Genomic DNA, 27,098 nt, shown 5'->3' on the forward strand with positions numbered 1-27,098 from the left:
TCCGGGAATCACGGAGGCGGAATGGTGTTAATCCCCATTCCCATTGAGTCCTATGAGACTCGATGGGAATGGGGATCATGGAAACACCGGCAGCATCTCGTAATGCTGCCGGTGTTTCCTCGGCCGCCTGCAGGAGTTGGGATCAGGCAGTCCGGAAACAACGGTGGCGGCGGGTTTACCGCCACCGTTATTTCCGGACCGCCTGAGTTATAATGAGGCCTAAACTCCCAGGGATTTTGTGAGTATCCGGTTACGGAGTTTAGACAGCCAGTTTCCGGTGCTGCATAAGGGACTTGCTTGAGGAGCTTTTGAACAGTCACTTTGAATCTTTCAGAGAGGGTAGACGTCGCTGTTTGAGAGTGAAGTCATTTTTCTTTAGGTAGTGCTTTGTAGGCGTCAATTTCTGGGATTATTTTAGGCAGTGCTAAAGGAGACCATTTTACATTAGGCAGGGTTTTTATGCATGCACTTTAATGACACGTTTAAGCAGTGCTAAACAAAATATAACTTCATTAGTTCTTCAAACATCTTATCTGCATTTCACGGAAAACGGTTTAGTCACACCTCGTTAGGCTTTGTTATTTAGTTTGAGACAGATATTTACTTTGTCTGCGGGGTCTATTACCAACTTGTATTTTGTACGGTGTCGGCTAGATTTAGTAAGCGCTCACACACAGGCCTCATTACAAGTTTGGTGGTATCTCGGCAGTAAAACTGCAGAAATACCACCAAACAAGTCACTGCCACTTGGTCTGCCGGAAATTACCACTGAATTACAAGTGGTGGCAGGCAGTGTTAGTCCCCATTAATTGTAGTTCATAGGACACCATGGGGATTTTGCCAGAATTATTGCTGGAAGTAATTTTGCCAATTTGGCCGTTCCGCAAGGCGGAGGATTACCTTGAGCATTTTGCTCTGTCACCACTGCATTACAACTGGTTTTGAACACACCACCAAACTTGTAATGAGGACCAAACCATAGCAAGTTGACCACAACACGATAACTTCACTTTATTTTCATAAATTTGGTTCAAGGGAAAAAGTGCTTGGAGCATAAAGGGAAGAATTGTTTGCAGGGCATTTGTGATTGGGAAGTGGCATTAGCAGCAGGGGGATTAGGTTTGTGATGCAATATACAACCTGCCTGGGCTGAGGGGGAATATGTACTGGGTCAGCTTGAATAAAGCATTTCAGCTTCTTTTGGCAATTGTGGCCGTGTGCAGCACACTATCAAGTTCTGAAAATCGCACTGCAAGAGTTCTCAGTGTCTGAAGTGTGTGAAGCAAAAAGCAACAGCACATAGGATGTCCTCAAGGCCACTGCCCAGATGGGAAAGGCATGGAAATGTTGCATGATTTACAGCAGAAATAGCTGCTGCTGTGCTTGTTGGGGATGAACACATTGTGGGTGGCTGCAGATTACACTACATCAACCACAATAGCTACAGGCTTACCTGTAGCTTACCTGGAATGCTGCATAAAATCACTGGAACACCACGGAGCGGGCCGCGGAGTGTGTCCTGAGTGTAACAGTCTGTGCAGCTGACTGCAATCTTTCTCCTGTTTCCCTGAATCTTAAGGCACAGCCTACCTGGAACGCTGCATAAAATCACTTGTACACTGCGGAGCGGGCCACAGAGTGTGTCATGTGTCTAGCAGTCTGTGCAGCCGACTGCAGTCTTTCTCTGGTTTCCCAGAATCTGGAGGCAGAGCTTACCTGGAGCTTACCTGGAACGCTGCATAAAATCACTCGTACACTGCGGAGCGGGCCACAGAGTGTGTCATGTGTCTAGCAGTCTGTGCAGCTGACTGCAGTCTTTCTCTGGTTTCCCAGAATCTGGAGGCAGAGCTTACCTGGAGCTTACCTGGAACGCTGCATAAAATCACTGGGACACCGCAGAGCGTGCCACGGAGTGTGCCGTGAGTCTAGCAGTCTGTCCAGCTGACTGCCGTCTTTCTCCTGTTTCCCTGAGTCTGGAGGCAGAGCTTACCTAGAGCTTACCCGGAACGCTGCATGAAATCACTGCAACACCACGGAGCAGGCCACAGAGTGTGTTGTGATTGTAGCAGTCTGTGCAGCTGACTGCAATCGTTCTCCTGTTTCCCAGAATCTGGAGGCAGAGCTTACCTGAAACGCTGCATAAAATCACTGGAACACCACAGAGCGTGCCACGGAGTGTGTCGTGAGTCTAGCAGTCTGTGCAGCTGACTGCAGTCTTTCTCCTATTTCCCTGAGTCTGGAGGCAAAGCTTACCTGGAGCTTACCTGGAACGCTACATAACATGACTGGAACACTACGGAGTGGACCGCCGAGTGTGTCGTGAGTGTAGCAGTCTGTGCAGCTGACTGCAATCTTTCTCCTGTTTACCTGAATCTGGAGGTGAGCTTACCTGGAGCTTACCTGGAACATTGCATAAAATCACAGGAACACCGCAGCGAGGGCCGTGGAGTGTGTCGTGAGTGTAGCAGTCTGTGCAGTCCTTGAAGGGTGGATGGTCGGATATCTCCTCTTAGGTAAAGCAATCTGCAAAGCCATTTGTCCCAAGTGACTGGTGTGACCTGTACTGTAGAACAGTGCTGCATTGTGAACCTGACACAGTGCTCCTGCAGCAATGTGTATGGCCCTTTAAGGCTCTCTTTCATTAAGTCAACCGAAGGCAAAGCTTAGTCTGTCAAGCAAGTGCCTACCGAGTGGCATGATCGGCAGGGGAGACTTAGGAGGAAATAGCCAAACTTTGTCAGTTTGGAGTGTTTGTTAAAGTTCTCCAAAGTCTAAAATAGTAAGAGTTGACTGCATCCTGTTTGTGCCGCTCTCTTTACCTGTCCCCCACAGGTTTTGACATGTATGAACTGAGTACTCCGTGTAAACTTTGACAGCAGGCAGGTAAATTGTTACTAACTGCAGCTCTATAACACGTTTGTCCTCGGCACCTGAATATCGGCATTATGCCGGGAAAACCCCAAAGTAAAACCACATACAACTTGAAAAACAACAAACCTCATGTAAAAGCACAAGAATACAAACGTGCTGGGAATTCAGATGTACGGAGTGGCTTCAGACATGAGGACCCCTTGTAGAGGAGCTGTCGTATGCCTCTGCAGGAAGTCCCGCTCCCCCTTCCACCTATATGCAGGAAGTCAGAAGTCGTGCCATGTTTGACACCAGTGACTGTGACCATTCCGAGGAGAGTCTTCGAGAAGAGGTACAGTTTGAGAAAGCCTTATCTAATGAATCCTCATAGAGATGACGATCTCTTGGAAGAGGTCCCCGGAGGAGTAAGTAGATGATAGAAGGAGAAGTTGGTGACGTCAAACAAGAGATGAGCAGGATGTACTGAGAAGAGTGTGAAGTGGGAGAATGGAACAAAAGACTCCTACCAATCCCCTCACACCACTGGCCCAGAGGCTCACGGCCTAGGCACCCACCACGAGAGGGGTTTGCCCATCTACCAGACGACCAAATACCCTGGTACAGGAACATACGGATGTGCCCACCCGCCTGCCCTGCCCATGCCGACACCTGCGGCATGGATGGACTCGAATGAACCATCCAACACTAAATCAACACATTGTTAGAGATGCCATGACGACCCAGCCTACGGTCAGCACACCCGTGCAAACATGCACACTGGACACTCCCACACCAATCCACACAAAGAACATATTCAGTGCTATGACGTAGGTGACGGACACACCCACCGACGCGCATCTTTATTATTTTTCACATAGGCTTTTCAAAATGCAGAAACGCAAGACGCACAATGAACTCATCCAAAACGCTTGCTCACGCTTCTCCTAAACCCATGTATTACAATGAGAAATATAACGAAGACCTGATACTGGGGATAAAGCAATATGATACCATAACCTAAAGCGCTGTGTATCAAATGGTTCCACCCTTGCACCAGGCCCAAGTAGGCCGCAAGCAAGAACTTCCATGAACATTGAATGAGCAAGAGTACTGTTGCTGACCCTGCAGAATGAGCCCGGCGAGAGCAGACAGTCAAGGGCACAATGTTGCAAACTCGCATGCCGCGAGCCGACGCCAAGGTCACACCTACAAATTAAGCCAGTCCCAGGAGAAGGGAGGCGCCTGGATCCCCCGTTTCAAGACACAGGCAGATACAATTAAGCGACTCAGTCGGCCTTCCAGCATATGAATAAATCTTCACATTGTCTGCACATACCCATAGTGAAACATTGTTCCAAATGACAGGTGCACCGCGAGCTGGGAACAGCGATGGTCCCAGACTGGGGGGCTTGCGATTGGACCAATCAGAACATGGGGCTCTTATCACTGACGCCATTAACATTAGCCAATCCTCAGGGGTCTTCATGTAACAATTTTCATGTATCGAATTGAAGGGACAACCCAAGTATACCACCTGACTAACCCTCAACCACTAATATCGCTCTCTATACGTATGCTATACTAACCCTACCACTCGAGGAACCAATCCAGAGTGGCGATAGGTTTTTTGCTAACTTTCCAAGGTGACGCAAGTAGCGCGTCATACTAAGGTAAAAAGGGCCTGCGAGCCCCACAATGAGAGAGAGTGTCAGGACGGACGCGTACGATCCTTGACCCTTCCCTGCCGTTTGCTTAATAAACAGCAGAATCACCTTGCTTCTTGCGTGTGTCTCATACTCATTTTTTTGGGATATACGGGAGGGGTTGGGGCCTCCTTGCCCGGAGGTCCGCGGACGGCCCAGCCGACCCCGGGAGAATTTCCCCCCGACAAGTTGGAGGCACTGCTGAGATCTTTTTAAGATCTGATTTTATTTTCATTTTTCCGAGTGCTCCCGTTGCGAGGAGGCCCGGCGGCGCGGCCCCCTCTGCCGCTGCCCCCTTTTGAGGACTACAGGACCATCGCGGAACTGCGAGAAGACCGGACAGCGCAATCCGGATATTGGCCTTCGGGAGCCGGTTGAGAAGTATCCCGCCCGCGCTTGGCGAGTGTCCAGACGTGGTCCAGACGAGGGGAGGCGGCGAGCCGCTTGGAGGGGTGCATGCAGTCGAGCGGCCCCGCATCAAGAGAACTTGGTGAGTATGCCACGACCAACAAGCAATGTGAAATTGTGAGGGAGGGGGGAGGAACTGAATACTTGAGGCGGGAGGTGTTGCACAGGTGCGCGGCGAAGGTTTGATAAATTAGTGTTGACGGTGCAATGAATGGTAGCTGGACAAGTGCGAGAGCAGTCCGCTATGTTACGGGAGAAAAGGGGGCGAAGCACGAAAACATCACGTGCGACCGCTCGCAGACACTGATTGGCCTAGATCGCGACCACGTGTAAGGGTGTGTGTGTGTGTCCGGTTTCCTACGATTTGGTAATTATTGATCAATGAGTAGATGAGGATCCCTATTGATCGAGCAGGAAACTCGATAGATAGATGACGTTTCCCTGTAGGCGGTAGCTAGCTGGTTGCCCAATACGGAAGATAATTGACTGGTTAAGCCCTCCTGTCGAGGGGCGTATCACATGCGAGGGGACGCAGCGTGCGCAGTCCGATTATATTGTTGATTACCTTGTTCCAGGCGTGACAGGAGGACAGCTGTGGGGTTAACGGGGGTAGATTGCAAGCGTATTTTGAACTTTTAAAAAAAAAAAAAAACATATGAAGAACTTACCAGTAGTTTTAAGAGATCAGTGACGTCACCAGTAGGGCTTTCATAGGACATCTCGAACACGAGGCATTTTTTTTTTTTGGAGAGTGGTGGGGAAGAGAATTATGGTAAGGGAGTGGAGACGGAGATAAACGGTAACGAGTAGATTGGGGGAGGGTGAAAAGGGGGACGTGGATGCGCACGGAGAACGCCGACCACAGCAAGTGAAGAAAGAGGAGGAGGGGTATAAGAAAGTGGGACGGCTGTATAAGAACGCCACAAGGGGCACGCAGCCGCAGGGGGCTACGTGCGCCTTGGCCGCAGGGGGCCGTAAAGGTGTTCGGTAAAGGAAGAAAAGAAAGAAAAGAATATACAAATGTAAATGCTATATTTTACTAATTTCCCTTAGCGGACTATCGCAAGTCCCCAAAATTACGGGGCCAGGTAAAGATCTAAGGCTGTATAGTGTAAACTGTTAGTAAGATAACCGCTACCAAATAGGGGAAGGATAACAAGTGAAGCGCTACTATGTCATACGGGGCAGGATCGGGAGGGTGGGGGAACACCCTCACTACCCCACTACAGCACATATGTAAAACACTGTCACCCCATAGGGAGAAACTGATCAAGTATAGCATAGAATGGACACAGGGGACAGACAACAAAATGACGATACCATGGCCGCCTAATGGCAGTTTCGATCCGTATACCCAACATTCACTATTAAACCATCTGCATAACACATACAAGGGGAAGAAGTTAATGCACCACGTAGAGGTGTTTAACTTATGGAGGATGTTCCAAGGGTCCCGACCAGGACCAAACGGAATGTTTATTATGGGGGAACCAACGGAAGAGAAGATTAAGAAGGAAGGAGAGAACGGGGACAAAGAGAGTGAAGGCACACAGAACACGGGGAACGGAGAAGAGGGAGGAGAAAAGAGTAACAACATAAAAGAAAAGGAAATAAAAGAGGAACAGAGCGACGATATACCCCTAGCGAAGGTAGTGAAAAAGGAGGAAGGGGGGTTATATCCTTTAACAGAACTACGAGACATGGTTCAATTAAGGGCAGCTGAGGGGTACTCGAACCCGGCATACAGCCCGCCACCATATACAGCCACAGGCAGCCACACGGGAGGGGAGCAGACTAGTACGACGGGATCAGCTCGTACGAAAATGCCTGCAGGGGAAGGGGGGCATCGCAGGAATAGGACAGGATGACTGGGTAGCTGCGCAGGTATTATTAAAATTACGAGGTTCATTAACAGAAGAAGAGGAGGAGGTAGTAAGGAAAATGGACGAGGACAACACCAGGAAGAGCGAAAGGAAAAGGGAAGAGGGGAAAAGAAAGGGGGAGGAGCTGTTACGACAAAAGGAAGAGATTTTGGAAGAACGATTAGCAGAATTAAGGGATGAGCAGAATACACTGATCAAGCAGCTCAAGAGAGAGGAAAGAGAGAGAGCACGGGAAAGGAAAGAAAGCAAGGATGAGTTGGACAGAATGAGGGAACAAACTGAGGAGAAAAAGAGAGAAGCAGAAAGGGTGAAGGCAGTAGCAGAAAGGGTATCGAGAGCAGCACTGCGTGACAAGAAAAGGGAAGAAGAAGAGAAAGAAAAGGAAATGGAAATATGGAGAAGGAGATTACTATCAGAAACGACAAGGAAATACGAAGAAGGAAGGATGATAGAGGGTATATTAGAGAAGGAAAGAGCGAGATGGGAAAAGAAGAAAGAAGAAGAAAGGATAATGGAAAAGATGAGTATTGAAGTAATGGAAGAATTGAAAAGGAAAAGAGAGGAAATTGGTAGAGAAATAGCGGAGAAAAATGAAGGGGAAAGAGAAGAACGGAGAGGGGGAGTGAAGTAAGGAGGTATGTACACAGAGACACAGAAGTAGCAACAACCTCAGCACAAAAGGGAGCAATTGGCAATGAAGACAAGGGGGGAACGGATCTAATAGACTTAAGAACAGTAACGATTAAGGGGAAAAAGACAGATTTGGGGTTGCCATTAATGGAGGACTTTTGCAGTGAGGAAGGAGAAGGGATAGAGAAGGAAGGGAGAGACAGTGAAAGGGAAGGCTTAGATAAATTATACATCACCAGGACAAACGGAGAATCACCATGGAACTGCAGGAGAAAGGAAGAACTGGAGGGAAGTGAGGAGGAAGAGCAAGGAATAGCGGAAAGGCAGACACGCGCAGCCACACTGTCGCCATCCCGTCCCACATGCTCCACTACCTCACGTTCATTACGTGCAACATGCCCATCTAAACTCGCGCCCTTCCCACACGAACTAACACCCTATGCAGGCAGGCTTAGAGACCTCCCTGGACGCAGGCAGGGAGAGCGAATACACACGCCCACATTAAATAAAGGAAATGATAAAAGAAAGGGAAGAGATGGAGGAGAAACAGTTACGAGCAGGGGAAATATGGACTCCATTGACGATGTAGAAGACAGGGAAGAAAAGGAGGGGTGTACGGATTCGATTGTGTGGGACCCAAAGGGCCAACCAGGACACAACCTAATGCCACTTCTGGAGAAGGGAGGGGTTACACCACAATACGTCTCCTGGAAGCATGCAGACAAGGAAAATATAAAGTACAGGCTCCCATCATTAAGTGGAGGTGCGGGAAAATGGATATATGAAATGGAAAAACACACTGCAGGACAGAAATTGGCAGTGGGGGATGTAAAGGGCCTTCTAATATCAATATTAGGGGATGCAGCAGATGACATCTGGAAGAGAGCAGGCTTCCCCGGGGTCACAATAACAAACACATCACACGATGGGGCACCGTTCGCAAACTGCAGACATGCATTATGGCAGGCACTGAGGGTACAGTACCCGGACACATCAGACATAGGAGCAATTACTTCACGCAAGATGCGTGAGAACGAAGATCCTGTTGATTATATCCAGGAAATCCAAGAGAAGTGGCGCATGGAAACTAGAGAACAATGGGACAAGACACCAGCAATATTCTATCATATACTAGTACAAGGGCTCCCAGAAGCAGTCCAGAAACAACTGAAGAAAGTGGTGGGGATGGAAGCAAAAGCATGGCCAGAAATACAACTGACAATAGTGTATCATTGTAGGACATGGCAAGAAAAAATGAAACAAAAGGAAGACGATAGGAAAACGGAAGAGGCTAAATTAGTACAGAAAAAACTTACTAAATACACAATGGAAGGTGCACTAATAACTACACCTGCAACAATGACTCAAAACCCCACACAAGTAGTAGCTGCACAAGATCCCTCCCAAATACAATCATCACAGACTGTAACACAACAGCTGCCGCCACTCCAACCATACACGACTAACATGGGAGGGGGATACTCAACGCCAGGAGCTGGGTATTATAATTACAACAGGGGAAGGGAAGGAATAATGAGGGGGAGAGGATACGGATATAGCACACAACAGCAGGGGGGAGGATTTTGAAATTTCTACCCCACCGTGCAACCAGTATACCAGGACAACCCAGGAAGCTTTCCATGGCAGAACAGGGAACCACCGGTGTGTTGGATTTGTGGATTAGTAGGGCACATGTCACACACGTGTAGAGTGAGACCAGGCACACCATCATGGAGTAAACAGGGACAACAAGGGCCCACACAGGAACAGCAGGGCATCGAGCAACAGCAGATATTGCAACGGGGAAATGGGCAGCAACAACCAGTAACACAACAACAGCCACAGACATATTCGCTGCCACAACAACGGGTAGCGATAACACAACAACCCCAAGTACAGCAAGCACAGCAACCTGCTCAAATCCAAGACCATAACATAACCTCTACCAATAGACAACTACAGCAAACACAACTGGGAAGGGTGGCGGTCCTGGGACACAACCCTTACACAGGAAGTGGTCAATCATTATACCCTCAATAGGACAGCCCACAGACGGCCTTGGTGTGTCCCATCCTGTCGGTAACACCTAATAGTGCGGAGGAACCACGCATAGAGGTAACGATAGGTGACAAAAGATTATCATTCCTTGTTGACACCGGCGCGACCCGGTCTTGCATAAGGGAAGGTAAATTTAAGATGTCAGGTGAAGCCATGAACACGCAAGGATTTTCTGGGGCTAGGGGATTGGTTCCCTTTACTGATAACATTCCCTTATCAATTGGGGATTATGACATGTCAATCCCGCTTTTATACTCTAGGGCCTCACCAGTAAACATACTGGGGAGAGACATAATGAGCAGGTTGAATATGACGATCTCCTTTACGGAGGACGGCATAATTTGCTCCACTCCAGGAATTAACATGCTCACTGCACGACAAATTATGCAAGCATACTGTGGACAGACAGTGATTAGGGCTGAGCCAGTAGATGGTGAACTGTTCCAGTACGGGACAGACATGGCATTTGCATGGATGCCAGGAATAGAAGGAAAGATCTGGAGGAGGCCAGCAGCCTATTTGTTTAGACCAGAAACACCAGCCAATAAACCAGAAGGAAAGGTGATTTCAGTGAACATAGAGAGCATTATAGCAACTGCTGATTACATTGCAGTACATGCCCATGACATAGAAGGAAGAGCATGGAGGGCAGTGATAGCACTAGCAGAGGGATGTAGACTCACCCAGGTGTCAGATGAGGAGCTCTTCTCAGAAGGAAAGGAAGAAGGTGAAATGGTGTTTATGATGAGTGTAGAAATATGGCTTAGAGTAACGTACAAACAAGTGGCACAGAAAATTGCAATGGCACTTGAAGCACCCACATCCACCCCTGCTCCCTTCTTTAAGGAGGATATGGCAAAGGTACCGACATCATTATGGACTACTAGTCCCTATGACGTGGGGTGTATAAAAAGTATAGGGGGGAGTAAGAATAAAATTGAAAAAAGGTGCAGTACTCCCCAGAGTGAAACAGTACCCACTATCAAAAGAGGCAGATGAGGGCATATATGAAACAATAACGGCCCTTATAAATAATGGCATATTGGTACCATCAGAATCACCATGTAACACAGCTGTATACCCAGTGCGCAAAGCTAAAGGGGGGTCTTGGCGCTTCATACAGGACCTCAGGCCCTTGAACAACATAGTGGAAGCAGAATACCCCATAGCAGCGAACCCGGCCACAATATTGTGCGTCATTCCAGCAGAGGCATCACGATTTACAGTGATAGATCTCAAAAATGCCTTTTTCTCAATACCCCTGCACCCAGACTCACAAGATCTGACAAGCTTCACGTACAGGAACACAAAGTGGAAACACAACAGATTGCCACAAGGCTACTGCGAGTCACCCTCAATCTTCAACAGAGTAATACAGATGGACTTGGGTAACATTGAAGTGGAAAGCACAGTGTTGCAGTATGTTGATGACATAATAATTTGCAGCACAAACAAAAGAAAATGTAGAGAGGACTCATTGAAGATGCTGACGGTATTGGCTGAAAAGGGTTACAAGGTAGACAAGGAAAAGTTACAGTACTGTCAGGAACAGGTACTTTACATTGGTCAGCTCATATCTCAATACGGAAGAAAGATTGCACCACAAAGAGCACAGGCTATTTCAAAAGCACCGCCGCCCCACACAGTGAGGGAACTGCAGCAGTACCTGGGATTGTGCAACTACTGTAGAGCCTGGGTATTTGATTACAGCTCATACATAAGACCCCTACTTGAGGCGTTAAAAGAAGCTAACAAAGGGGAGAAAAAGTTGGGGTGGACAATGGAAATGAAAGAGGCTTTTGATGAACTGAAAGATGCAATATCAACTGCTCCGGTGCTGGCCACCCCAGATTATGAACGACAATTTTTTATATTTTCACATTGCGACTCAGCAGTAATGAAAGCAGTGTTGGCTCAAAAAACAAGCATGGGTTACAAGCCAGTAGCGTTTTACAGCGGCCACTTGGATCCTGTGATGTTAGGACATTTCCCTTGCGAACAAGGTCTCGCCGCAACTGCCTTTGCGGTAGAGAAAGCATCATCAATAACAATGGGGTGCCCAACCACACTATTTGTGGAACATGCACTATTTGCAATATTGAACAAGCCTAAGTCCACACTAACCACGCAGAGGGCGTCAGGTTATGAGATCATCTTATCTAGGCCAGAACTATCAATTGTTAGATGCAGCACGGTTAACCCTGCAAGGTTTATAGCAGAAGTAATTGAGGAAGGAGATTATGCACACGATTGTACGCAGATTACCGAAATGTACTCGTGTACTAGAAAGGTTGAAGAGAACGCACTAGATGGAGGTGAGCTCTTGTTCATTGATGGGTCCTCAACAATAGACCAAAGTGATGGGATAAGGAGAACTGGGGCAGCAGTGGTAAAAATGACAGAGGAACCGGTGTGTGTGGCGATGAAATGCGTACAATTACCACAGCATTACTCTGCTCAAGCAGCCGAATTGGTTGCACTGATCTTGCCGTTGAAGGAAAGTTTCGACAAACGAGTGACTATATATTGTGACAGCGCATATGTCACGTCTACTGTCCACTCCGGGTTGTCCAAATGGAGGAGAAGAGGGTTTAGGAGAGCTGACGGCACCCCAGTGCAACATACTCTCTTGTTGGCTGAACTAATTGAAGTAATAAATGACCCCCAAGAATTAGCTTTGGTCAAATGTACTGCACACACCAATGGAGAAGATCATATCTCAAAAGGGAATGCAGCAGCTGACGCACATGCAAAGTATGCTGCATATTTTGGTGAGATATGGAACCCCCAGAGTCAGAGAGAGAGAGAGGGAGGGGAATAGCTAAGGAGATGTTGATAAGAGAAGGGTACACCCATCTCCCAGCCACACAGATAATGGAGCTACACGCGGCTGCACCAATGGCAGAAAAGGAAATATGGGTAAAAAGAGGATGTACAATGTCACCAACAGACGCACTATGGCGCCAGGGTAACACTGGAAAGATGGTAATGCCATTGGCACTATTGAACACTGCCCTGAGCCAACTCCACCACCCAGCCCACACAGGCAAGGAAGTTATCGCAGCACGAATTAGGGAAGATTGGTTCTGTCCCGAATTAGATTCCCATGTGACGAATTTTATCAGCAATTGTCTCACATGTCAACAGTTCACGGCCGGTCACACGCTGAAGGTGATAAAAGGTACTATACCCCGGCCTGAGGGACCCTTCCTGCACATCCATATTGACTATGTTGATATGATCAACGTATGTCAAGGAAATAAGTATATGATTGTAGTAGTATGCCCATTCTCCAGGTGGATTGAGGCAGGACCCTGCTCACACCCAGATGCATTCAGAGCAGCTAAATTTCTAGTGAGGGAGGTTTTCCCCAGGTGGGGAGTGTGCGAGGTACTGCGGTCAGATAATGGTCCGCATTTCGCTAATGAAATGTTCCAGCACCTCACATCCTTACTGAACATCAAGCATAAATTTGCATGTGCATATCACCCGCAGGCCAACAGTATATGCGAACGCCTGAATGGCCTACTGAAGGAGGCAATTGCAAAGATACAGCAGACAACAAAGAAGAGTTGGCTGTATTACCTTCCGCTAGCCCTATTTGAGCTAAGGAATAGACCAGGCTCCGATCACCACCTCACCCCTCACGAGGTGGTGACCGGACGTCAAATGCGCCTTCCTCTAATGCCTACATCAAGAGCATTCACAGACTATGAAAATACAGCAATTGTTCTTGGTGATGAACTGTACCAATATGTGTCTTCCTTGATTACTAGTGTGGTGTTTGTGTCTCAACAGCTCGAGCGCACGCGGGGCGGGTCTAAGAGTGATCAACAAGAAGACGCGGATAAAGAATTGGAAAAGGGAAAACTGTGCAAAATTGCTAAAGGTGACCACGTACTACTCCGCAATTTCAACAGAAAGTGGAACAGCCCACGCTTCACTGGCCCCCACCTGGTAGAGGAAGTATCCACGAGAGCCGTAAAGTTACAGGACAAACGTGCCTGGAATCACCTACACAACATAAAGATCTGCAAACTCCAGACCCGCCCTGGCGTCACCGACAGGGCCATTGGAAGAACAGCAACAATGTCACCCACGGAGGAAGAGACTTCTACCACAGCCAACGACCTAAGTGTCTCCCTACCCTACCACCCCCCAGGTTCCCCAGAGACAACTACTGAAATAGAGAAGGGTAATTCCCATACCGCCCATCCCATGATCACATGATCAAAGAGTAAAGAGACTTCCACCAGTTGAGCTCTAAACCCTCTGCCTATCGACGTCCTACCCACTGCAGTAATAACCCGACTGAAGGACATTACCTTGCACATATACACATGTAAACACTTGAATGTTCTCTTTTTTTCTCTCGCACATGCAGGTACCGTGTATTATTGTACTGCTAAGAAAACAGATAACTAACAAGGTTCACTGCCCAGGAGTAGATGCTACCCTCAGACGATAACTACCCTGAAGAGCTATCACACCAATTTGTCTATCACATAAAAAGGCCAAAGTACTTGAAAAGAAGGAGGGTACGTGTCTACTACACAGCATTTCTCTTGGCCATAGAACAATCAATGCCCCATCTGCACCAATACTTGCCTTTCCTAAGAGATAGATCACTTAGATTGGCGTGGGAACAGCTCTTCGCCTGGGCACTGAACGACTACTTGATAGGGAGAGCTTGAAAACAACAACTTACACTAATAACAAGCATATTGAGAATTTTCAGGCGGGCAACTTTAACGTCGCAAGAATTAGCTGCCGGACTGCAGCAAGGTAAGAGCAAAATGCCGGTGAGACTAGCCTCTGTAATAAAGATGATAGGGATTTTGATGATCACCGGGTTCTTGGCTGCCTCTGTATGGCAGAACAGTTATGCTATCAGTATTTTGGCTGTACCCAAACCTAATATACCCCCACCCACGGCTGCAACAGGTGCTACGTCAGGTGGTACTCGCAAAATTCCACACAAGGGAAATAGAGTTAAACGCAGCACATACTCAGATAATAAAGGTATTGACAACTACATACAACATTCAGCACACGTCTCGAACAACATGTGGTACCAACACATGACTCAAATAGGTAAGCAGACAACAGAAGACAGCTGCTACGTCTGCTCATTGATCCCATACGCCATGAGCGCTTCTCGAACATTCGTTGCCACGGAAATAGATGAGAAGACAGCACGATGTATAATATACCTGGCACTGTTCCAAACGAAAGGGAGATTTCAAGGGACGGTGGTAAAACTGGTGTGGAAAACACGAGACACATATCCATACGAAAACAACTTCCTCAAGACTTATTTGAGTTACCACAAGAGCAGTTTGCATGCTGAGGCCTTCAGATACATGACAAGTGGTCCTGAAAAGGGAGAAACAAAGGAAGTAACACTACAATACCTACCATGTGACTGGTACGCCACTGAAGTTCCTGGTAAACAAGGATGTTGGGAAAGACCACTGGTAACAATAACAGGGAAGGTGTACATGGACAACAAATGGGACATAGGAGTGATTGGCAGCAACATGGTAACAAGAGAAAATATTACAACTATTAATGAACACAATGACAGATGCTGGACGATTTGGGTCAAGTATGTACCCATGCTAACGTGGATAGAGAAGGATGAAGACCCAATAACCATACTGCCGCTGTCTGCACCTAAGGTATGCTACCAACATAGAGGAGAAGTGGACGTGGGATACAACACCAACTGAGCAAGCGTGATGGAGTTACCTGAGGGGGAAGCAGGAACAGCAGTATTAATGGACCATTACTGGGCCTGCAGAGACAAGGCATACCACACACTGCCCCCTCTGTGGAATGGTATATGCACAATGGTACACGTTAATGTACCATCACTAGTGGTGCCCCAGAAACATGTGAATGTGGCAAACTTCCCTAAAATGGATGAAGGAAACAAGAGGAAGAAGAGATCTGTACAACCTCAGACGGGGCCAGAAAACCAAAACAACGGCAACAACACTGTCCTGAATAGAAAGAAAAGACAAGGACAACCTCTGACAGGAAATTACCTATGGGGAAGTTCGGAAACAGCACTCACTTCAATCCCGCCAGAACACCGACTATTCAGCAGAGAAGCAATGTTCTTCTCCTCAATAATACATCCGGGACTGCAGGCTTACGTAAACGCAAAATGGCTCCAGATAACTCGATGGGAACTAATGATGACAATTAACTCTACAGTAAATGGATTCAACGCAATAAAAGAGGAACTGCGAGCAATGAGGATGGTAGCACTACAGAACAGATATGTACTGGACCTCCTCACAGCAATGGAAGGAGGAGTTTGCGCAAAGATAGGACGATCATGCTGCACATTCATTCCTGCTAACGATGCTGACAACGGTACTCTGACAGTAGCAGTATCACAATTGGCCCAGAGGTACTCCAAAATGGTGGATGAAAATAAAGGTGTGAAAAAGGATGACAGCTGGTTTTCGCTATTATGGTCATGGATGCCATCTTGGCTGTCGGACGGACTGAAGATTATAGTTGGATGTATTATTTTGGCTGGAGCTGCACTGATCATAATAAGATTTTGGAAGGCCCGGAAGGCACGCACCACAGACGAAATGATCGAAATGGTTGGTATGCACCCCTTGATGCCGGCAGATGATGGCCAACACACAGGCGCAATAATAAAAGAAGGAGAGAAATTGCGCAACCAGATCATCACCAATCACCTGGACCCACCATCTGTGAAGCTCGAAAACCCAAGAAACCCAAGGAGCTAAATAGGGAAATGGGTATACTGCACACCTGGAGGAACCTGTGTATATATGTATTGGACATTCGAAGACCATGTCAACCACTATGGACATTTGGGAGGAGTAACTAAAATATGGAGCGTGAGAGGAGATAAGGAAAAGGATATGTTTGTGGTCGACAAGTCGACCAGAGGGGGGACTGAAGTGGGAGAATGGAACAAAAGGCTCCCACCAATCCCCTCACACCACTGGCCCAGAGGATCACGGCCTAGGCACCCACCACGAGAGGAGTTTGCCCATCTACCAGACGACCAAATACCCTGGTACAGGAACATACGGAGTGCCCACCTGCCTGCCCTGCCCATGCCGACACCTGCGGCATTGATGGACTCGACTGAACCATCCAACACTAAATCAACACATCGTTAGAGTTGCCATGACGACCCAGCCTACGGTCAGCACACCCGTGCAAACATGCACACTGGACACTCCCACACCAATCCACACGAAGAACATATTCAGTGCTATGACGTAGGTGACGGACACACCCACCGACGCGCATCTTTATTATTTTTCACATAGGCTTTTCAAAATGCAGAAACGCAAGACGCACAATGAACTCATCCGAAACGCTTGCTCACGCTTCTCCTAACCCCATGTATTACAATGAGAAATATAACGAAGACCTGATACTGGGGATAAAGCAATATGATACCATTACCTAAAGCGCTGTGTATCAAATGGTTCCACCCTTGCACCAGGCCCAAGTAGGCCGCAAGCAAGAACTTCCATGAACATTGAATGAGCAAGAGTAAAGTTGCTGACCCTGCAGAATGAGCCCGGCGAGAGCAGACAGTCAAGGGCACAATGTTGCAAACTTGCATGCCGCGAGCCGACGCCAAGGTCACACCTACAAATTAAGCCAGGCCCAGGAGAAGGGAGGCGCCTGGATCCCCCGTTTCAAGACACAGGCAGATACAATTAAGCGACTCAATGGACATCTGCGGCGGTGGGAGTAGTCGGCCTTCCAGCATATGAATAAATCTTCACATTGTCTGCACATACCCATAGTGAAACATTGTTGCAAATGACAGGTGCACCGCGAGCTGGGAACAGCGATGGTCCCAGACTGGGGGGCTCGCGAATGGACCAATCAGAACATGGGGCTCTTATCACTGACGCTATTAACATTAGCCAATCCTCAGGGGTCTTCATGTAACAATTTTCATGTATCGAATTGAAGGGACAACCCAAGTATACCACCTGACTAACCCTCAACCACTAATATCGCTCTCTATACGTATGCTATACTAACCCTACCACTCGAGGAACCAATCCAGAGTGGCGATAGGTTTTTTGCTAACTTTCCAAGGTGACGCAAGTAGCGCGTCATACTAAGGTAAAAAGGGCCTGCGAGCCCCACAATGAGAGAGAGTGTCAGGACGGACGCGTACGATCCTTGACCCATCCCTGCCGTTTGCTTAATAAACAGCAGAATCACCTTGCTTCTTGCGTGTGTCTCATACTCATTTGTTTGGGATATACGGGAGGGGTTGGGGCCTCCCTGCCCGGAGGTCCGCGGACGGCCCAGCCGACCCCGGGAGAATTTCCCCCCGACAAGTGGCTGAAGAAGAGAATGTATAGACTTTATAGAATCTGATGATGAATTAAAGGACACGAGTAACTTTCATAACACATGTGAAAAGCACCGCAGAAAATGCAAGCCATTTTATAACTGTACAGATGCTGCAACACAAGTAGACTAACTAATCATAAAGGCTAGCTATATGTAGTGAAGACTGCAGGCGGTGCCGCCATTATATAGAATCTGGACATTTGATGTCACAATTTTAGCAAGCTCAGACCCATGGAGAAAGAAGGATCGAAAGCTGTGTCCCAGCAAGAATGCAGCTGAAGATCAAGGAAAGCCCTATAAGGCTGTCTGGCCTTGTGTCAAAGGCTGGAGCAGCCAAGAACTTGTTATCTATCTTTGAAGAACAGTGAATGTGAGAAGCTGAATCATCCCTTGTTAAGGTGCGAAGAAGGAACACATGAGTGCCAAGTTGTATTCATTAAATACTATTAAATGCGAGGAAAGGAGCCGAATTACGGTCTCCTGTCACATGGGCTATGGTTGGAAATAGAAACTGGACATGCAGCGCCAGACATGAGATAAGCGCGTGCTCGCTCTCCCATATATTCCTAGGAGCAAGGATACTTTGCAAGGCCTAGTTCATAGACAATCCCTATGTTAGAAGGCATGGGTGATGATGGATGATGGGCTAATTGGGAGGGGAGACATGGTCAAGTCCACCCACTGGCACCTGTGGTGCTAGTTTACGTGCTGCTAGTGAGTCGAATATTCCAGAAGGGCACGAGGGGGCCAACCAATTGCAGAAGAGCCATATAGTTTGATAGCCAATGATATCCGGTGTACTTGATAAATGATGAAGATGACTTGCACTAGGGGTGGGCATAAATTGTCCGCCTGACTGTAGAGACCCAACCACAACCCAACCCCTTATAGAGAGTATACTTAGCTATGCCCCTTACGCCTATCAAAACGCCTCATAGGTTTTTCTTGTTTGCCACGTAGTATGACGTCACGTATGATGAACATTTAGTATATAAATGAGATTTGTTATGAAATGATTTGAGCAAGCTTGTGCGGCGTCCATTGATGTCCGTTGTAACTCCCTGTTTAAGACAATTGATAATAAAACAGTCGGATGAGACTTTACCAACTTTCCGAGTGGGTCTGATTTTTTGGTGTAAAATTTACTCTGCATCCCTTCCTGAGCATGACATGTTACTGATAAAGGACCCCTGGGTTCCCGTGGTAGCAATGTCGGATGGTTAAAAAAGACCCATTGACCTGTTAACTCCAGAGTTTTAAATGATCGGACATCCTCCGGCATCTAGTCAGAAGATTGCAGGTTTCCTGTGGAGAGCAGCCGAATAGAAATCTTGCAAGAAAATCGAGACGGTGGCCATGGTCCCTCAAAATCCCAACCTGTTTTCCACAGACGCTTTGTGGAGAGAAGGTGCAAGTGGTCGGTTGGTGCAGGAAGTCGATACCGAAGGCCTCGAGTCAGAAAAGTAAAGGGTGAGTAGACTGAGGGGAATGGCAAACTAAGGGAACTGGCTGTGGTAATTTAAAAGTAACGAGAGTAACGAAAGTAATGAGAGTAACAAAAGTAACAGGGGTAACAGGAAATATTGGGCCTCATTACGAGTTTGGCGGCAGCCATGGAGCTATTAACTCCACGGCTGCCGCCAACCCGGGCTCCTTTCCCGGCTTCCCTGAATGGGGAATTACCGGGCCATTCCGAGTTCGGCTGGCACACTAATTCCTCCCTCCGGGAGCCCGGGCCTGGACCTTCCCCATTCTCATTTGAGCCCCCTTAGGGCTCAATGGGACTGGGAGAGGGAGCTAACAACAGGCCGATTACGACCGGCCCGTTGTTAGCTCCCTCTTCCCCTTGCGGGACCCGGTAACAACGCCTGGTTTTACCAGGCGTCCTTACCGGGTCCTGCGAGCGGACCTCGTAATTTCACAGAACGGGTTTAACAGGTCCGCCTCCATTAGCGGAGCCCCTTAACACGTTCCACAAAGGTCGTAATGAGGCCCATTCTGTAGAGATAAAGAGAGAGAGATATAGCGCCCAGAAACCTGACCCGAGGGGGTCTAGTAGAGGTCGTCTCACATCCCAGTCTGGGTCATTAGTCTACGTATGGACAGGTCTATATAAGGAGATGAGCTAATCTCTGTGATCAGAGTATTGGTTAGGGGTGGAGAGGAAAAAGGGTGATGACTGTGGTTTAAATGTGAAGAGTCGACTAGTCTGCCTGTTTTTGTATTTGTGTTCAATTAGGATATCGAGAAGCGTTACAAAGAGTTGTAGAAAAATGTAGATTAAGTCAAGAAGTTATATTGTCTATTTAGGGAAGTGGTTGGTACCCATACAGAGGTAGACAGAGAAAAAATTGAGTTTTTTGAGCGACGAGTGTTGGAGCGAGCTCATATTTTTTGTTTTGGTGAAGGTATGTTTTATAAAGTCTGGTAAGTAGACAGTCAATTGAGACTCATCAAAATGGGAGGTATTACCCCTCTGATGCATTTATGTGAGACATTGCCAAAGCACATGCCCAAGCTCAAACAGTATAGTGCAGAATGGGTGAAAAGTACAGCAGATAAGATGTTCATGTCATGACCACAAGGGGATCATTGTCAAAAGCGGTATTGCAGCAGATGACCACATATTTGCACGCTGCGTAAACGGGGAAGAAGTTGGAGAAAAGGTTAGCTATTTTAGAGCTTTGGAAAATGTACCAGGAAGAGAGAGAGAATCTGCCACATGCGGAGTGGATGCTTATCCAGTGTAAGGAGAAAGGTGTCGAGTCCTCACCTCTGCTTACCTCACCCAAAATAAGAGGTGCTAGTATGGAAGAAGTAGGACTGTGTCCTTTAAAGGAACTGAAAGCAGCAACGGGGTATAATAATCCAATATACGAGCCACCTGCTTATAGCAGTGACGATAGTCCAGAAGAGGGTAAGAGAAAAGAGGAGATCTTTAAGATCTTACAGGACAAAGGAGAGAAAAGGGAACGATTGAATGTATCAACGGAGATGGAACAAGAGATTATGAGGTGGAAAGGAGACAAGGATAAAACTGATGAGGTAATGTTTGTGCAGAATGAATGGATGGGACGGCAGATACTACTCAAGCTAGATAGGAAAAGCCTTGAGGAAGGTAGACAAAAGGAAGACAAGGACGAACAGGATAGAAAAGACAGAGTATGAGAAAAGAGGTTGAAGGAAGTTGAGCACAAAAGAAAGAGCAGACAGCGACGAGAACAGATGTATCAGGAGGAGCAACAAAAGAAAGAAAAAAGGCAGAAGTGCAAAGAAAGTATGACAAAAGGCAGAGAGCAGTAGAAGATAGGGACAGAAGAGAAAGAAAGAGAGAAGAGGAGGAAGACATTAAGGGATCAAATAATACAGAGACAAAGAAAAGAGGACAAAAGGAGAGCAGAAGTAAGGAGAGAAGAGATGAGAGAAGAAGAGGAGAGAGTTAGATGCGAAGCGAGAAAGCAAAGAGAACTAGATGAGGAATTAAAACATAAGAGGAGACAGCTAGAGCTTGATATTAACCTTATTCAGAAAGAGCTAATGGACCCAAGTCCAGCAATACAATGGGATAGAATGGAAGAGTCCTTCTGTTAAAGGGAGCAACGCCAGGGGCATCTGGAGTAGCACTGGACAAAGAGAATTTTGACATAGGAAATATCGGAGACAGGATCGATAAGGCCTAACAAGAATTAAAGTAAAGTAGCAAATCAGGAAGTCAAGGGAAGGAGGATCAATCTCTAGTCTTTCAATTATGAAGCGAATAGGAAAATCCTTTGAGCCTTGAGTATAGAGTATAGAGCCTTATCCTTAAGCAAGCTCAACATAGAAAAGGGTGAAGGGGACGAGAGACACACTAGTTGGGGACTAGACATGTCAGACAAGGAGAGAGAGTCCTACCGTGGGGAAGAGGGAGGAGGGAGTATGTGCCCCCGAGGGAAGCCTACAGGTGGACAAGTATGTAAAATGGTCCGATCTGGAGCAGCCTAAGGATAGGACGACAGATCCCATAGCATATCCAGAACATCCCAGACGGCGATCACAAGTCGGAAGGGATAATCACCACCATATGTGAGCAGATTAAGATCGTTACCAGGGATAAGACAGTCAGGGAAAAAAGTAGAATGGGCAGAGGAACCTGTGCCCCTGAGTGAAGTCTGCAGGCAGACAAAGAAGTAAGATGGTCTGATCTAAAGCAACCTAAGGATAGGACGCCAGATCCCATAGCATATACAGAGCGTCAAAGAGGACAATTGTATAGTGAGAAGGGAGAATCGCAACCGGTTATAGGTCAAAGGTTTGAATCAAAAGGTTCGAAATACAATAGGGTTGAATCAAAAGGACCGAAAACAAAAGTTTTGAAATTTCTTTCCCCCAAAAACCACTTTTTTTACCTATACGGAAACCCAAAAAAAACTATCATTAAAAAAAAACATTCAAACCTTTTGTTTCTGGTCCTATTGACTCGACCCTATTTCATTCGAACCTTTTGTATTCGAACCTTTAACTGGACACCATTGCAACCATATGTGAGCAGGTTAAGGTCATTACTCAAAAGGAGAGGAACAGGGACAATTGTCACTGCCATGGATAGGCAGACAATGGGAGCCGATTGGGTGTTAGGTTTAACGCAGTTTCCCTTATTGGAAAAAGGGGGAGCAAGACCACAGTATATTCCCTGGCCGCAGATGGATAAGGATAATTTAAGGTGCAAATTCCCAGGTTTGACATCGGGTGTGGGAAAATGGATTTATGAATTGGAAAAAATGACAGGAGGAAACACCCTAGCAATAGGGGACATTAAGGGACTCCTAGCAGCCATTCTCGGAGAAAGAGCTGATGACATATGGAGGAGAGCAGGCTATTCAAGTATGACAGCACAGAACACAGCGCACAATGGAGCACCATTTAATTGCAGAGCAGATGTTTGGAGGGCTCTCAGGGTGCAATATCCTGACACATGAGATATGGGTGCAATCATGACACGTACGATGAAAGAAGATGAGGACCCGATTTCTTACATTCAGGACATTCAAGAGCGCAGGACCCTTGAAACATGCAAGCTGTGGGAAAAAACAGTGGTATTATTTTAACACATTTTATGTCAGGGGTTGCCTGAGCAAGTTAAGAGGCAAATGAAAAAGCAAGTGGGAATGGAAGCAAAGCCATGGACTGAAATACAGTTGACAATAATGCATCATTGTCGGCTGTTGCATGAGAAACACAAGAAGAAAGATGGGATGAGGAAAATTGAGAAAGTCAAATTGGCTCAGAGGAAATAGTGAAAATATGCCATAGAAGGGGCGGTATTGACAAGCAGAGAAGGGTTGGGAATACAGCAAGCAGTGGGTACATCGCAGGGGAATAACCAGCACCCGATGGACCAAAGAGGGAATGAGTTCATGCCATGAGGTAGAGGCATGGGCTATAGATAAAAGGGAGGATTCCAGAATAATCAAGGTGGGTTTCAGAATGCAAAAAATGAGAATCATAATGTGCAAGGAGGGTTCAACCAAGGAGCACTAGCCAGACAGACAGGCTCCTCCTGTATGTTGGACTTGTGGGATGACAGTGCACATTGCATGCGTATGTGGGAGCCAGGGGTATGTAGAGAATGGCCAATTCTCAAGAGGGGGGACAGCTTATCCTCCAGTATATAGCACACAAGTTAAGCAAGGGTTTGCCCAATATCAGACAGTTTATAAGACACAAGCGCCACAAATGAAACAGGTACAGCAACCACAGCAAGCACAAATGAATCCACTGTAAGGGCAGTCACAGCACGCCCCCATGCAGATACAACAGTATGCAAACACGGGACAATTATTGACACCTAGAATAGTGGGTGTCACTGTGGTGGGAGCAAACCCCTTTATAGGTAGGGGGGTATGCATTGATCTGCAATAGGACAGTGACTCCAGACCCCCAAAAGGTACGAAGGGTTGATGTGACGATAGGAAGAAAATATATTTCTTTTTTAGTAAACACTGGGGCTACTCCCTCATGTATATGAGAGGGAAAATATCCAATGTCGGGAATTGCCATGAATGCTCAGGGATTCTCTGGAGCTACGAGTCCAGTTGCTTTTACTGCCGAGTTACCAGTCTCTATAGGAGAGTGTGACTTGTCTGTTCCATTGTTGTATTCACGACAGACACCAGTTCATATTTTGGGAAGAGATTTGATGACGAAACTTAACATGACGATTTCTTTTACTGACGAAGTGATAGTGTGTTCCACTCTTGGAATACACTACATGAATGTGAGTGAATTTATTTTGGCAATCACAGGGCAAGTGGCTCTGCGAGGCATTCCAGTAGAGCCAGAGGTTTATCTTTAGGGGAGAACATTCTGTTGACATGACTGCCTGTCTTAGTGGGAAGAATTATGAGGATACCTGATTAATTCTTGTTTAGACCACAGATACCCATGGACGAAGAGGGGGGACAGACCATCCCAAAAGAATTAGATGCAGCCATAGTACGATGGGAAATGGCGATGCTTGAAGGAACGGATGATGAGGGTAGACCATGGAGAACAGTTATAGCTCTTGGAGAGAGGTACAGGTTGACTGACATTACAGATGTTGACATGTTTAGAGGTGAGTTTCAAAGTGGGCCTTCTTCACACAAGGACATGCGCCACAAGGAAAGTCATTGAAACTGTAGATTGGTTGAGCCTTGCTCGAATTTTAATTCTGTGTTAGTATTACAATAGTCTAGCCCTTTATGATGACACGTGTTTCGGCATATTCTTATGCCTTTTTCAAATCAGGGCAATAGCCTAATGGTTCAAACACAAATATATAAATGCACATGTTCCAAGGATCAATTTAGCACATCATTGATCAGTTTTGAACAGAGAAGTGTATAAGATGTAACATAGCAAATCCTACAATCAAATAAAAGAATGTGTATATATAATCAAAAACAAATGCCCACAACACATATTGTATATATAGTCATGGTATCACCTAATAAGTAATAACAAATGACAAATAAAATCACAGAGATGAGGGAGTGGGACAGGGCAGGGAGGGAGATCTACAGTGCAAATAATCGAGAGAGCAGAAAGATTCTTAAAAGGAACTGGCACCTGTTAAAATTAGATCCACACATTTGCAACTATGTGGAAGATAATCCATCCATAATCTACAGAAGAGCAAGAACGCTAAAGACAAATCTAAGTCTCTAATTACGTCCGCAAGTAATAAAGAAAGCTTCTACCACATGGCTACAACAACCTAAGACAGGTTTTAGAAAATGTGGCACATGTTCAATGTGCAGACATGCCCTTGACAGCACAGATACTTTTAAAGACTCAAATGGAATTCAAGTGAAGATCAACTTAACTGTCAATCAAAATTTGTAATCTATGCGATTGCGTGTACTTGCAAGCTTATCTACATAGGCAGCACAATTCAAGAACTCTGCACACAAATTCATGAGCATTTATCTTTGATTGGGAGCTAGGACACAACATTACCATTGGCAGAACATTGGCAGCACAAACATCAACCATGTGATATGAAGGACAACAAGAGGAAGCAAGACTGATTTGCCATTTTCAGATCAGTAGAACTGTGTCTAAATTCAGACAATGAAATGGCATCATTCCTGTAGGGAAAAACCTTTAGAACATTGCATAGAGTGCATATGCAATTGATATGACTGAAGGAATGGGAACAAAAAATCTTAATATCTTTTCTGTAAATCAAATAAGATATTCTCTCATACAGCAGTGAGCATACTTGTATACCTGTGTTTTTCTAATAACATGATGGGAATCTAAGAACAATTAGAATGTTTCTGGGGCACTGCCAACTGTTAGGATATCAGGGCAGTAAATGGACAAAATAAAGCAAACATAACTATTTCGAGAACAACATTTGGTAACACAAACAACTTTGCATCTGAGAATACTCTCACAACAAACAATCTCATTCTCGTAACAGAGGTCTACTATGCTTGCAATGGCTTTAAGCCAATAACAAACTAACAATCAGATGAACATTAAAAAGGAGTTTGGGGCATTCATTCTTACAATAATAAAAATTAATACAAACATGCATAAAATAATGTATTCACACATGCCTAGGTTTCCTCAATTTAACTAGCAAGTGTAACCAAAAATCATATTTTTTCATAATTGGACTAACGCATCAATAATTAAAATTGCCTAGGTTTCCTCAATTTAGCCAGCAAGCAAAAACGCAATTTATATGTTTTCGCAATTGGACTTTTGCATCAAAAATAAAAATTTAAATATCGACATATCCAATTGCGAATAGCCCAATAAACTTTCATGTATCAAACAACTTAGTAACTGTGGGAGATGCACCATTACATAACATTAAGCATATGAGGGCAGATCCCAAAGCATGGCTGCCGCCTTCAGCAGAGTCAACGAGACATAAACATAGACAACAGCAGTCGGTGTCCCTACTGTGAACCGACGCAAGACGCGACAGAGTATAGAATTTTCAGATAAGCCTTTGTGTCTTTTAGGACCCAATATAATGCTAAACCAATAGTAACTAGATGCGCTAGGGATAGCGTCTTTGCCGCGCGACACAAGTATGTTGTAAAGTGTTTGTGAAATCGAACCCTTATTAGATTTAAAGGGAAAACAGGAAGAGGTCTATTAGTGGCGATAGGGGAAGCTAGAAATCAGTTTCTCCTGTGTTCATTTCAAACCATGCCACGAGATTGTTGCAAACTGGAATGTGCTCACGCAAACTAGACCTGTATTCATTCGAGCAGAAGATAGCGAGAGACACACTAGAGGAGAAAGTAATATGGCTCTCCCATTAATGATTAAGAAAATGGAATCACACCAACAATTGAAAGAGTACTAATGATGATTATTATTATGTCATAGGAGGGATTTAACCCTGCATAATAAAAAATGCAATGTCAGGGTAAATTCTCGTTATTGATGGTTCTTCGAAAATTGATCAAGTGAGTGAAGAAAGGCATTCAGGCGCTGCCTTAGTGAGGCATAGAGCAAATGGTGAGTTTGAAATTGTAGCAAGTACAAGACTGCCATCTGGTTTTTAAGAACACGCAGCAGAATTGGCAGCGCTTATTTTCACACTTTATAATCATGAAGGGCAGGAAGTGTCGATGTACAGTGACTCTACCTATGTGATGTCAACCACACATGCAGGGCTAGCACGTTGGAAAAGGAG

Source organism: Ambystoma mexicanum, chromosome 4p (genome assembly GCF_040938575.1).
Source record: "Ambystoma mexicanum isolate Mex_15411 chromosome 4p, UKY_AmexF1_1, whole genome shotgun sequence".
NCBI lineage: Eukaryota > Metazoa > Chordata > Amphibia > Caudata > Ambystomatidae > Ambystoma > Ambystoma mexicanum.